This window comes from Hemiscyllium ocellatum, chromosome 15 (assembly GCF_020745735.1).
Source record: "Hemiscyllium ocellatum isolate sHemOce1 chromosome 15, sHemOce1.pat.X.cur, whole genome shotgun sequence".
Lineage (NCBI taxonomy): Eukaryota > Metazoa > Chordata > Chondrichthyes > Orectolobiformes > Hemiscylliidae > Hemiscyllium > Hemiscyllium ocellatum.
Window position 1 is genome coordinate 34427322 of NC_083415.1, and position 14245 is coordinate 34441566.

Sequence of the window (14245 nt, forward strand, 5' to 3'; positions counted from 1 at the left end):
CTGTGGATGTATAAATATTTTGAAAAAACAGATCAAATATATAATAAGGAATAACTATTGTAAAGTTTTCTATTTCAAAATATTCTGTATACTACTGTACTGATTGGAATAAGAATCCAGTAATAAATCAATGAGGTTTTACACCTATGTTACTCACTGATGAAAGTTCAATTATTTGCACTGGTGTGCTTTTAAGTGTGTGTAATAACATAATTTGTGTAACAGAATCAGCAAGAACTTTATAATCTATCTGCAACTTTCTTGAGTTTTGAATTTCCAGTGTCTGGAACTTCATGATCTGCCATATCCCTCACTCCTGCATGACCAACAATCTTGGTTGAAAAAGAAATGTAAACATCCTAGGAACTGGACCTCCCATACTTAAAAATGAGATGCCAACCTCGACCCAAGATGACTGCTACTAAGCAGCATTCAAGGGAGTTGGGCAGTCTATCACACAGTAGATCAGAAAGATTAACCGTCTTCCAGCATTCAGTCCTCAATAGTCGAAGATGGGTAACCAGATGAGGGTCCATAGACATGCCTGTTTTCAGTAATGACAGAGCCCTGCATGTCTCTAAAACAGCTGAAAGTATTAATTGGATGATCCAGCTTGATCATTGAGGTATGCAAATAATAAATAATTTTCAGAAAATATCATTTCCCCCATATGATAGCAAGAAATATCAGAATACAATGAAGGTTATAGGCCCTGACAAAACACTGCTGTTGTGCTGAAGATTTGTGCTCCAGAACAATCCCTGCAATGAACCAAGTTGTTCTAATACAGCAGACACACTGGAATCTATCAGACAATGTGGAAAGTTATCCTTTTGTGCCCTTACCATAAAATTGAATCCAAACACCCTATCAGACTACTTTGAATCATTAACGGTGGAAAGTGACATCAACAATGCTATTGATATCAAGTTGAGGTGAGAGTGACTGCCTTTAGCATTGAGAAAGTATTTGACTAATTACTCTTCATCAGAAGCCAAGCTGGGCCAGCCATATAAAGGTTGTGGTTGCAAGAGCAGGCCAGGTGGAATTGTAGGGCAAGTAACTCCCCTCGTGACTCCCTAATGACTATGTACCTTTTACAGGGCATCAGTCAAGTATGTGATGGAACATTTCCCATTCGTCAAAATAAATGCACACCCAACAACACAAATTAAACACCATTCAGCCCATTTGATTACTCCATTTACCATCTTAAACGTTCACTATGGCATATAGTGGTAACAGTGTGCATCACCTACATATATTGCAACAACTTTCAGTCTCTCTCAACATCACTTTTTGAACCTATGATTGAGGAGGACAAGGTCAGTAGATGCACAGGGTCACCAGCATCTGCAAATCCCCTTCCAAATTTCATACCAGCCTAACCTGCCACTATACTGTTCCTTTATTGTATCTGGATAAAAATGCTGGAGCTTCCTCGCAGCAATATGGGTGTACAGTAGTTACTTTACCGGGACCACAGTGCATTAAGAAGGCAAATCATTATCTTTGAGGACAATTAAAAATGGGCAGTAAATTTTGGCCTTGACTGCAATGCTCATGTACCATGAACAAATATTTTTTAAAATTCACAATAACGTTTCTGATCAGTTTTATATAAAATACAACTGAAGTCCCAGATCAGAGTGATCCAAGACTTTTTAAGACTCAAGACAGTTCAATTTTTTTTGAGATGAGGTTACGTGCATTGTTTTTTTTTAAAAAAAGTGGCATGAAACGAACATCATTTGGGAAATAACTTGATTAGTTTTCTATAATTAAGGATGAGAGTTGGATGGATGGCTAGTTTGCAATTCAGTGATACCAACAGCATCACTAGGTTAATTCCTGTACCAACTGAAATTAGCATGAAGATTTTCCTTCTCAATCTCTCCCCTTGTTTGAGATGCAGTGACTCTCAGGTTAAACTACCATCAGTTGTCTCTCTCTAATAAGTAAGCAACTCTATGATCGAATAAGACAATAGTGACTACATCATTAAGGATATGGTAACTATACACTCAGATCTTTTAGATATGCAGAAGGCCGTTCATTAACTTCCTGAGCCTGGACAGCGAAATGTTTGTCTTGTTACTTACAGACTTCACGAAGGCATGTGATCTGATCATCATCAAATCCATTTTCCTGACTTCTCATGACCTTCGATTCTCTTACTGATGTTATGTGCAGTTAAGTCAAAGTCTGTGAATACATTTCCGAAGACTTCATTATTTTAAATTCCATTTCCTAGTGTGTTTCCAATTGAGAAGTAATGAGGCTTTTGGTATGCATTTTAACTTTAATTGTAAGATCTAAATCAATTATAATTATAGATTGAGCTTGAGAGAGCTGATCTAAGGTTTATTTGTCATGATGAGACTGAAGGTGCAAATTTGTTTTCACAAGTTTTACAACATTTATTATTATTATTACAATATATATCATACTTAATAAAAGCTGTGGGTTTCAGCCTCTGGTCATGTCCATTCATAACAGGTTGACTGAGCACAGATCTCTTGTTCTGTCCTTATCAATGGTGTTCTTCTCTCTTTGATCTTCCTTATTTTGTAACAAACTGCTAAGCACATTATTTACCTGTAACTTCATAACCATTACCCTGTGTGCATGACCAAAAGGCATCCGGAACTTTAAATACTTTATTTGAGCATGACCAGTTCATGGTCAATCTTGCATTGGTTAGATAGTCAACACCCAATTCCTGATTAGCTTATTTTAAGAAAAAAAAGGTCATTTTAGTGACATTACTTCCTACTGTCTTCTCATTCATTCTTTAACATGTCAATATTTTAAGGTTCTCTCTTTTATAACAGCTTGTCTTAGTTTACCAACTCAAAAGTTCTTCACCAAAATAAGGACACACAAATGAGCAATTTCTGTCTCTGCATAGAGTATGTCATATCACCTCCTAGTGATTGACCAGCTTTCTGAATGTCCCATATATCTGGATGTTCTCCAAAATCGATCAATTTCCTTTAACTACAAGCACATATGTGACTCCACAATAACTGTTGATACAAAAAACAAATTAACACTCAAAATAACTATATATAAACTAATACATCCAGGTTTATTACATATTTGTGTATTACCCTAAGTTTATATTAGATTGAGCTATAAAACAGCAAAAAGACCATCAATGTAACTTTTAACATAGCTGTATAGTTTCTTACCTACAGAAACAACTAACTACCATTAAAAATAATATAATTCCTCATTTGTTTAAATCATGTCAAAATAATTATTGAAAATAGATCAATCCTACAATGTGGTCAATGGTAAGTGCAACCCAGTACCTCAAGATGGTGAGCAATGATGCTGTCAGACTTTACATGTAGTTCTTCATTTTAAAAGTTCAAAATTGAATCGGACCTTCAGAAAAGATGGGGATACAGCAGGGTTTGGAAATTTTCAATTTATAATTGACATATTAACATTGCACATTCTCAGTTGATTTTTAAATATATAATGAGAGAAGAATTAATAAATACAAAGAAACTGGCTGAAGCTGAGGTACTGATGAAGAATGTATAGAACTATACGGAAAAACATGAGCCAATTATAAAGTATTATAAAAAGCTATTATTCAATTTCCATAGGTAATACGGAAGGCAAATAGAATATGGGCCTTTCTATATTCCATTCCTTTTGAAATAAAGATGAAGGTCTTGCTAAAACTAATCAGGATATTACTCAGATTATAGCTGGAATATTGTTAACAGTTGGTCCCCCTTATCGAAGGAAAGAAATACTGGCATTGGAGGCAGTCCAAAGAAAGTTTACTGGGTTGAATCCAGGGATGGAGGGATTTTGGTATGAGCAGAAATTGAGTAGGTTGGGCTGGTACTCATTCGAGTTTAGATGAATGAGAGGAGACCTTACTAAAACATACAAGAGTTGTATGAAACTCTTCCCGAAGTGGAGTGGTTTCCCTTACGATCATATTGGCCGAGGTAATGTTAACATGATTGCTGTAGATTATTGCTGATTTGTAATGCTACAGGGGTTGTGAACACAGCATTAAAAATATCAGTGGGCTATGTTACAACACTTGTTCATAATATTCCTTCTCATTTTCCATTAAATTTGGATTAATGGAAATTCTATGATTCAACTGAATCAAAATCTGATGTGTACAAAATACTCTGTGGGTGCAGTCCGAACACAGGAGATCAGCCCCTGTTTAAGCTATTCAATGGGATTATGGCTGATCTGTGTCCTAACTCCATATGCCTGCCTTTGGCTTAACTAAAACATGATCTCAGATTTAAAATTAACAACTGATCTAGCATCAATTGCCATTTATGGAACAAAGTTGTAAACCTCCAACACTCATTGTGTGTAGAAATGCTTTCTAACATCTCTCCTGAATAGTCTGGTCTGAATTCTCAGGACTATGCACCCTAATTCTAGAATCCCCAGTCGATGGAAATAGTTTATGTACCCTGTCTTTCCCTATTAATATCCTGAAGTCTTCGATCAGATCACCTTTTAAGCTTCTAAATTCTGGAGAAAACAGGCTTAATTCATATGTCTCCTCACAGCTTATCCCCTGAAGTCCTGGTATCATTCTTATAAATCTACATCATAATCTCTCTAAGGCTAATATGTCCTTCCGAAGGTATAATGCCCACACCTGCTCACAGTACTCTAAGTGTTGTCTAACCAAGACCTCGAGCCTAACGTTTGCATTCTTACATTCCAGTCCTCTAGATATAAATGCCAACATTCCATTAGCCTCCCTGATTATTTTCTGTACCTGTTTGTGGCATTTAAAAATCTATGCATCTGAAACCCCAAGTCTCTTTGGACATCCACTGTATTTAACTTGATACCATCTAAACAGTTCCCTGACCTATGCATTTTCAGTCCAAAATAGATAAGCAAGTTGAGGTTATGTTAAAATCCATCTGCCACATTTTTGTCCACTTACTTAGTTTATCAATATCCTCTTGTAATTTTATATTATCATCTCCATGGAGTACAATGCCACCCATTAACTATTCAGCATTTGGGTATGGATTGAAAATAAAGCAGATTGAAAAATAAAGAAAACAATAATTCAAAGATTAAGAGTACTAATCAATTTAAGTAGTGGCAAACTACAGTGATGGAATAAAGGTAAACAAGTTATGAATGATATTTTGCACAAGTGACTCAGTTAAGAGAATTCTATTTTTACTAACATAACAATCATATCCCTACATTGCATATAACCTTCACAATTTCATCCTTTTGTCAGAATTCTTGATCTGACCTGATAAATATCAATTTAAATTCCAAATCCCTTACAGGAAGGAGCTAAGTGGTTCAATCAATCATCTGAACAACAAACATGTTTAAAGACTAGAGCTGTGATCCCTGTCTGAAATTTTCAGAACAATAGCTGACTCTTAAAAATTGGATGAACACCTGTGTAAGATTCTGGTGCACAATCTGGTTTCCTGCCAAATATCCATAATTTGACCTGCAGACTTGAAAGGCCTTAAAGTTGCATCAACCCCAATAATCAAATGTGACATTCTGAACAATAACTTCCCTCTAGGTATTGTGGCCAAAGTTGAAAGGAGGGAGTTCATTGAAAATCCTTTTTTTAAAAAATGTGAGCAGGAAACCCTGCTAAAGTAGGATAAATTCTTCATATGAGCTCATGACTTGCATCTGCAGTCAGTGAGAATGGGGAATAGTCAACGTGGCAATCACCATGCTTTAGAAATGTTAATCTAAACCGTTTTAATTGTCTATTTTCCATAAAGTCTCCTGGAAAGACTGGTATCATGCAGATTTCTTTTCCAGTATAATCTTTGCAGTAATGCCACTGGAACTTGCATTATCCTTCGATTGTAACTTTTCAATATCACCAGGGTAGTCAGTGAGAAGGTGCCAAAATCTTTACGCTGGAAGGGCATTTCTGTATAAGATTTCATCATGTTTAATCAGCCAAAACTGATGGAGGGCAACGCTGAAAATGACTTGAATTTATACAAGCAACTGGACATCTTAAACATTACATTTTAACATTTGCAATTACATAGTTAATGTGGCATAGTAATCATTTCAGAAAGCTAAATAACCACATTTAAATGATTAATTTATTAAAATAAACAAGATAAACTTTCACTGAAACTACCACAGAGAATGCTCGAAAGATTCAACAGGTCTGGCAGCATCTGTGGAGAGAAAAACAGTGAACCAATTCGAAGAAGCAACCAGAATTTCTCCCTCCACAGAAGCTGCCAGACCTGTTGAATTTCTCCAGCATTCTGGGAGTTTGTTTTAGATTTACAGCATTCGGAGTATTTTGTTTTTATTTCATTGAAGCTTTCTAGAAAATACTGTGCTACAGCAGTGCAAATTGTTGTCAATACAATGTGAATTCAGCAACTGCATTTATTCTGATAAAGTAAATGATTTTTAAAAACATTCAATCTAGCTAACCTCTAGCTCTTTAAGCTTCTGTTGATTAAGTGACTTGTGAGAATGCTGGAGTTTGAGGATCAAACAGCTGAAGGCATGAATGCTGTGATATTTGTAAGATGCCAAAATTGAAAGACAGATCTCAGAGGCTGAAGAGTTGAAGACGGTTACAGACCTTGGGAAGGGTGAGACCATGAAGAGATTTGATAAAAGGTTTGAGAGCTTTTAAAATGATTGGGGTAAGACCAGAAGCTATTGAAGAACAACAAAAATAAGAGTGATGGCTGAATGAGACTTGATGTGAATTAGCCCGTCTTTTAATTTGGAAAGATGTAATACCTTCATTCAAGAATAGCAGTACGTGCATATCAGATATCCTTGATTTAGGTACTGTAGTTATATCCATGGGAAAATTCCTGACATTTCAATCATAGAATCATCAATCTGGAAGCAAGCCATTCAGCCCGTTGAGTCCACACCAATCCTCCAAAGAACATCCCATCCAAACCCATCCCCCATTCTATAACCCTGTATTTTCCATGGCTAATTCACACAGCCTAAGCAAAAGAGAGCACTGCAGATGCTTGAAATCAGAGTCTAGATTAGAGTGGTGCTGGAAAAGCACAGCAGGCCAGACAACATCCATGGATCAGGAAAATTGACGTTTCGGGCAAAAGCCCTTCATCAGGGCTGAAGGCCTCCAGGGTGGAGAGATAAATGGGTGGGGGGTGGGGCTAGGGAGAAGGTAGCAAAGAGTACAATAGATGGATGGGGGTGGGGATGAAGGTGATAAGTCAGAGAGGAGGGTGGAGCGGATAGGTGGGAAGGAAGATTGGCAGGTCATGAGGATGGTGCTGAGCTGGAAGTTTGGAACTGGGGTAAGATGGAGGGAGGGAAAATGAAAAAACTGGTGAAGTCCACATTGACACCCTCGGGTTGAAGTGTTCCAAGGCGGAAGATAAGGCATTCTTCCTCCTGGCGTCAGGTGATGAGGGAATGGCAGTGGAGGAGGCCCAGGACTTGCATGTCCTCAGCAAAGTGGGAGGGGGAGTTGAAATGTTGAGCCACGGGGCAATGGGGTTGATTGGTGCGGGTGTCCTGGAGACTTCCCTAAAGCGCTCTGCGAAAAGGCGTCCAGTCTCCCCAATGTAGCGGAGATCGCATCTGGAGCAACGGAAACAATAAATGACATTGGTGGATGCGCAGGTGAAACTTTGATGGATGTGGAAAGCTCCTTTGGGGCCTTGAATGGAGGTGAGGGACGAGGTGTTGGCACAGGTTTTCCAATTCCGGCGGTGGCAGGGAAGGCAGGTGGGTTGTTGGGGGGGGCGTGGACCTGGCCAGGTAGTCACGGAAGGAACGGTCTTTGCAGAAATCGGAAAGGGGTGGGGAGGGAAATATATCCCTGGTGGTGGGGCCCGTTTGGAGGTGGTGGAAATGTCGGCGGATGATGTGGTTTGTGTGGAGGTTGGTAGGGTGGAAGGTGTGGACCGGGGGGGTTTCTGTCCTTGTTACGGTTGGAGGGGTGGGATGTGAATGAGATGCGTTGGAGGGCATCTTAAACCACGTGGGTAGGGAAATTGCGGTCTTTAAAGAAGGAGGCCATCTGATGTGTTCTGTAATGAAACTGATCCTCCTCAGAGCAGAAATGGCACAGGCGGAGGAATTGAGAATATGGGATAGCATTTTTGCAGAAGGTAAAATGGGAAAAGGTGTAATCCATGTAAATGTGGGAGTCGGTGGGTTTGTAAAAAATGTCAGTGTCAAGTCGGTCATCATGGAGATGGAGAGGTCCAGAAGGGGGAGGAAGGTGTCAGAGATGGTCCAGGTGAATTTAAGGTCGGGGTGGAATGCGTTGGTGAAGTTGATGAACTACTCAACCTCCTCGCGGGAGCACGAGGTGGTGCAGATGCAATCATCAATGCAGCGGAGGAAGAGGTGGGGAGTGATGCTGGTGTAACTACAGAAGATGGACTGTTCTACATAGCTGATCGAGAAACAGACATACGGGTGCCCATGGCTACATCTTTGGTCTGGACGAAGTGGGACAATTCGAAGGAGAAATTGTTACTGGTGAGGACCAGTCCAGCCAAACGAGTGAGTGTGTCAGTGGAAGGGTACTGTTGGGGACATCGGGAGAGGAAGAAACAGAGCGCTTTGAGGCCCTGGCCCTGGCGGATGGAGGGATTGGATGTCCATGGTGAAAATGAGGCCGCACATCCCTGGATACTATGAGCACAGCCAATCCACCTAACCTGCACGTGTTTGGAATGTAGGAGGTAATCAGAGGATTCAGAGAAAACCCACACGGATGTGGGGAGAATGTGCAAACTCCACACAGACAGCTGCCTGAGACAAAAACTGAATCGGGGCCCCTGCTGTGAGGTACCAGTGCTAACGATTGAGCCACCGTGCCATCCTTTGCAGTCACGTAGCAAGGCCTGAACAATATCAGTCTTAGATTGATAAGGAGCAAATTATTTTTGTGCCATACAAGTGTAAGATAATGGCTACCTCAAACAAGACAAAATCTAACCATCTCCCACAGTATGACTAAATTTCCACACTATCAATATTTTGGTGTTACCAATGGCATCAGAACAAAGTGAACAGAATGTCTGAATACTATGGCTACAAGAGCAAGCGAGATGTTAGGAATTCCACAGGCAGTAACTCACCTCCCATCTACCCAGTGCCATCGACGGCTATAAGGTGCAAGAGCATGAAGGGTTAATCTCTATTCAATTCTATTCACAGTCAGTAACTCACCTCCTATCTATCCAGTGTCATCACCATCTTCGAGGTGCAAGAGCGTGGAGGGCTATTCTCCATTTGTCTGGATGGAGACAGCTCCAATACTCAGGTGGCTCAACATCATTCAGGACAAAACAGCCCGATCCCTTGGCAACTCATTTACCACCAATACCATTCACGATTTTAACCTCCAATGCACCATGTGTACCATCTACAAGTTATATTGCAGTAACTCATAAATGGTCCTTCGAAAGCACCATCCGAACAGGAGACCTTTACTCCTTGAAAGTACAAGAAAAACAGATACAGGGGAAATATCTACAAGATCCCTTCCAAACCACACACCATACTGACTTGGAAATGTATCGTCAGGTCAAAATCCCGGACCTCGTTTCTTCACGACACTAGAAAGATTGCTGAGGGTCAAGAAGATGATAACCTGCCCAGGATCATTGGGGATGGTCTCCACGGTGCCTGCTGACGTCGTCATGCCCAGCACGTGGCTGTTGCGGGGCGGGAGGTGGACAGCGCGTGTGCGCGAGGCGGAGGTGAGGTTCTGCCGTAATGCGCATGCCTGCGTTAGGCAGCGCGCCATTTTCCTTGTGTTTGAACGAGCCCTGAACGGGGAGCGGTATTTGTGGGTCTGAAATCACTTCGGCTTCAAAACAAAAAGGTAGGAGAGACTGGGCCTCTCCAAATCTTTGTCTGCTTTCTACGATTTTCCCGCGGGCCGATTGCTGAGCCGCCTGTCCTCTTGCTTTGAGGAGCCGGGCCCTTTCTTTTCAGTCTCAGAAAAAGGGGCTGATAACCCTGACGGACGTTGTCGATGCAGCGACTTCCCCAAAGCCAGTGTCCTGAAGTGGGCAAGCTGCCGCTTTCTAGGCACAGGCATTGGGGGGCCTGGATACCCCTTGCGCTCGCTTTTGTTCGGATGAATCGGGAGGGGAGGCAATGCTCCGCCGGGCCCAGCCCTCGGCCCAACGTGAACTGCTTTACTTCAACCGAACCTGCTGCTCCCTCTCCTGGTTAGCTCTGATTGGTGTCACGGCTGGCAAACCTCTGTGATGAGGCTTTGTGATTGGTTGGCCCACCTGTCAATCACCAAGCTACGTGCAACACGTTCGCCATTGGCCGCATTTATCCCAAGGCCTTGCTCTGAGTGTTGAAGCCGCGCTGCTTCTCGAGGGCAAATGTATCGTTGCCCTCGCCGCTTCCCTTAGCACACCGGGCTGAGGGCTATACAAGCTGCCTTTGCAAGCTTCTTATTATAGGGATAGGTCAAAAATATACATTACGAGACCAAGTGAGAACGTTCTAGTCTTCTGACATGCCAATCGAGAGTGATAATCGAGAGTGCCAATCTATTAGGATTTTTATAATGAAATAAAGCTGAATGGTAGATTTGACACGAGTGCACACCGAGCCCGCCTTTAATTATTCTTGAGACCTTCAGGAAACTTTGTCCTCCCTGCCCGAGCACGTTTATCTCTGCACTTCGATTTTAGACGGATAGAGCCAAATGCATTTTGCTTTCTATTTAGAATCTCTGCTATTGTTCATAAACTACACCGTATGACAAGTTTACGTTTACGGGACTTGCCCTTTGCTTCCAATCGCAGTAGCATCAGCGTCTTGGCTGATGTGAGGTTCAGTTGCAGTTAACCCAGTTGTGTCGTTAGTGCTATTATAAATGAAGGAAAAATGTGCTACTTTTCATAGCCACCAGACGTCTCAAGCATCTATAATCAATAAGTACTTTGAAATATAGTCAGTGCTCATTATCCAAAGTCTGTATCTGATAATGAGCAAATAATCTTGTTGATTGAAAGATAAATGTTGACTGGACTCTGAACTCCCCAACTCCTGATGATTACTTCATGGGTTGTAATGTGCAAACTTCCGATTACAGATCATTGGTTCCATGGTGTTATTGGTGGAATTTAGCCATGTAGAACAGATATTGAGTTTTCTTAATTTTTGTCAAAATCTAAACAATATTAAAGTAGTAAATTTGGACTTTGAAAGTGTTTCTGAGGTATTCTACCCTTACTTAAATGCAGGCATCTTTGAAGGCTAATACCTCAGTAACATCTGTGTCTTATAATACACAATATGGTGAGATGCATATATGCCAGTCGTTCTGAAGGTGGATAGTGCCGCTCTCAAGCATTATTTAATGATGCAGAATTAGTCATACAATGGCATTGGGATGAGGGGGGATGCTGCCAAGTGCAGAATACAGTCCTGCATGTAAGAAGTACTAAAGAAAAATAAGAGACAAGATGTGTCCCAGCACCTATCAAGTTGGGGTGCCAGAGGATCCTGTAAATTCTGAGATGGTTGATCATGTTATGCGATGCATACCTGTCAACAAAGAACCAGAACTGAGACAGTGCATAACAATATTACTTTGAGAGTAGGTAATGCGTAGTTGCCACAATCCCCACTATGTTTAATATATTTCAATTGGAAGCCCTATTTAATGTAGTCTCAAATTTATCTTTGTGTCAGTTTGTAAACAATCTTAATTACTGTTTATTTGTTTATAATTCTCTGAAGTTGTACATTATTTAAACTTAGCAAAAGAACTGAGTTCATAAATATAATCTTCTATTTTAACCGCTGATGAAGCTGCCTTGATATTATTTCTATTCCTGAAAATAATTTGTGTTTATAGTTAAAAGATAGTAATTTAGAATACTGTATTTCCATAATAAATACACAGCAGGTTTGTTAGTACCCAAAAGATGAAGTTTATATTTTCTGATATGGCGTGTCTCACTCAAAATATTAAATGTTGCTGCAGATTTCATTTGGCGCTGTTACTTTTTACTAATTATCTGTATTTCCATAATCTTGCTCTGTAAGAATGTGAGTTGATCTTGCATTTTCATCAAAGTTCAAAGTTTATTGATGATCATTCATATGTCATGCTTTATTTCTAAGGCAGCTGTACAAATTATGAACTGTTGTGGAGAATTCAGATGTTGGTTTTTATTGTTCCACAAAATATTCCATTTGTGGATCAATTCCACATCAACAATAAACTGAATCTTCAGAAGGTGGCATGTGGTAGAATTGAAGACATTCATAAGGATTATAGGAAATGTCAAACGAAAGCAAAATGAGAATTTAGAAGGGCTCGTTGGGTAAATGAGAGACATGTAGCATTAAATACAATAAAAAGATAACCTAAACACATACAAAAGAAAAGAGAACAGTATTGGAGAGTTTATAGCTGTCCAGTGATGAAGTAGTGCTTTAATTAGAAAGGATGTATTTTGTAAAATCTTTACGTATAGCATACTTGACTTGGCAGAATTAAGTTTACTGCAGAAAATGTTTTGGTTTTGAAAAACGTTATCAGAACTTGTGTGGAAGCGTTGGATGCTTGTGAACTCCACCCTGAACATTTTTTCATTAAAAGTCAGAAAGGGGAGAAAAGAAAGATAAGGATGTGGCCACAATTTTTCAAGCTTCCTTAAGTATACTAACCATGTAGCAGAACTGAAGTTTATTCAGTCTGTTCCCCTTGTTCGAAAGATAGGACTAGATAAACCAGGTAATATTACACCAATTATTTCAAAATTAATTTCTAGTCCAACTTTTCAAATCCACAGTTCAAGAGCAAATGAGCATTTAAAATGTATTTAGTAATGAAGGGAACCAGCTTATATTTGCTGACTAAGTTGTCTTTGAATTGAAGGCCAGTGGGATTAACTGCTTCAAATACTTGGGTGTAAAATAAGTTGCAAGATTTTAGAAAAATAGTGCTTGTACATAAATTTGGGTATTCTTTTATCAAAAGGACATCAACTAAACTGACCAGAATAAAATCACCAACCTCATACCTAGTATTTGAGATGGTAAGGTTGTTCACATTAGAGCAAAGATAGTGAAATTTTTTTTGTACAGTTTTTTAAAATGATCTTTGGTCAAGAAAATCCTGTTTGCCGGAGACAGTGAGAACTGCAGATGCTGAAGATCAGGGTGGAAAGGTGTAGGGCTGGAAAAACACAGGTCAGGCAGTATCTAAGGAGCAGAAGAATTGACGTTTGAGGCATAAGCCCTTCATCAGGAATGGGGTGGGGGGGTCGGAGAGATAAATAGAATGGTGGTGGTGAAGTAGCTTGGAAGGCGATAGGTAGATGCAGGTGGGGGCTGATGATGATAGGTCAGAGGGGAGGGTGGAGCGGTTAGATGGGAAGGGAGATGGACAGGTAGGATAGTTCAAAAGGGTGCTGCCGAGTTGGAGGGTTGGATCTGGGATAAGGTGGGGAGAGAGGAGATGAGGAAACTGGTTCGAAGGTCCCAAGGTGGAAGATGGAGCATTCTTCCTCCATGCATCGGGTGGCTTGGATTTGGTGGTGGAAGAGGCCCAGGACTTGCATGTCCCTGGCGGTGTGGGAAGGGGAGTAGAAGTGGTCAACCACGGTGTTGGGGTTGTTTAGTGCGTGTATCCCGGAGATGTTCCCTGAAACATTCCGTGAGTTGGTGTCCTGTCTCCCCAATGTAGAGGAGATCTGTTTAGATTACTTACAGTGTGGAAACAGGCCCTTTAGCCCAACAAGTCCACACCGACCCTCCGAAGAGCAACCCACCCAGGCCCATTCCCCTACATTTACCCCTTCACCTAACACTACGGCAATTTAGCATGGCCAATTCACCTAACCTGCATATTTTTGGACTGTGGGAGGAAACCGGAGCACCTGGAGGAAACCCACGCAGACACGGAGAGAATGTGCAAACTCCACACACGCAGTTGCCTGAGATCACATCGAAAGCAGCGGACACAGTAGATGATGTTCCTGATAAAGGCTTATGCTTGAAACATCGATTCTCCTCCTTGGATGCAGCCTGACCAGCTGTGCTTTTCCAGCACCACACTCTCAACTCTGTTCTCCAGCATCTGCAGTCCTCACTTTCTCACTACAGGTGAGGTGTTTGGATATGCTGGAAAATCTCTGCCAGATGTGATAGGATACTTTTGGGGCCTAGGATGGAGGTGAGGGTGCAGTGGCAAGGAATGGAGGGTGGACCTAAAGAGGGCGTT

General features: G+C 40.8%; 1 protein-coding gene across 1 annotated transcript in view; it reads left to right on the forward strand.

Moving 5' to 3' along the window:
• Window positions 1–9770: 9770 nt before the first annotated feature.
• Window positions 9771–14245, forward strand: part of cse1l (CSE1 chromosome segregation 1-like (yeast)) — a 49775-nt gene continuing 45300 nt past the window's right edge. Inside the window, exon 1 of the mRNA XM_060836355.1 lies at window positions 9771–9865. The gene's annotated coding sequence lies outside the window, so the exon portion shown is untranslated. The remainder of the gene's footprint in view (window positions 9866–14245) is intronic.